Source organism: Gekko japonicus, unplaced genomic scaffold (assembly GCF_001447785.1).
Source record: "Gekko japonicus isolate JY-2015 unplaced genomic scaffold, Gekko_japonicus_V1.1 scaffold4194, whole genome shotgun sequence".
In the NCBI taxonomy this organism is placed as follows: Eukaryota; Metazoa; Chordata; class Lepidosauria; order Squamata; family Gekkonidae; genus Gekko; species Gekko japonicus.
In genome coordinates, this window is record NW_015169305.1 from 23,584 (window position 1) to 24,503 (window position 920).

Below are 920 nucleotides of genomic sequence, written 5' to 3' on the forward strand. Positions count from 1 at the left end.
ACAGAAGAAAAACTGAGAAGAGAAAATAATCTTTCATGGTGGGAGCAGATAACGTTAAGAGATAGATATAAGAAAGATGCAATAAGAGGATTTGAGGGGAAAAAAAATGAGTTAAAAACAGAAGAAAAACTGAGAAGAGAAAATAATCTTTCATGGTGGGAGCAGATAACGTTAAGAGATAGATATAAGAAAGATGCAATAAGAGGATTTGAGGGGCAAAACAACGAACTAGATAAAATATGGCTGTCCTCAAACGATAAATTGATTCAGAAATTATATAACTTGCATTTAAGGGAATATATGAAAGATGAAGACGTTAAAAATGTTATGATCACCTGGAGGAAAGATATAGGGGAAATCGAGGCAGAACAATGGGCAAACATGTGGAAATCCATCCAATATATGAAAGCGGTAGCTTATAAAGAAAATGTATTTAAGATGTTCCACAGATGGCATTGGGCACCAGCTAAACTGGCCAAATGTTATAGGGGGTATTCCGACAAATGTTGGAAATGTAAAAGCTGTAAAGGAACGTTTTACCATATGTGGTGGGAGTGTAATATAGTACAAAGATTCTGGAGAATAGTTAGGAAAATCCTCCAAGAAAGTTTGGGTATAAACGTAACGTTGAAACCAGAAATATACCTGCTAAATATGATACCAAAAGGTTACAATAAACAGGATGCATATATAATCAGCTATATTATAACAGCAGCCAGACTGTTAGTAGCGCAAAACTGGAAAGCTGAAAGTTTACCTACTAGGGAAGACCTGATATTTAAAATCTTAGAGCTAGCCAGAATGGATGACTTAAGTTTAAGGATCCAAAATAAAAATGAGAAGGTACACATAAGGAGATGGGACAGGATATATAGATGGATTGAACAACAAACAGAGATCTAACTAGAAAAAGAAGTACC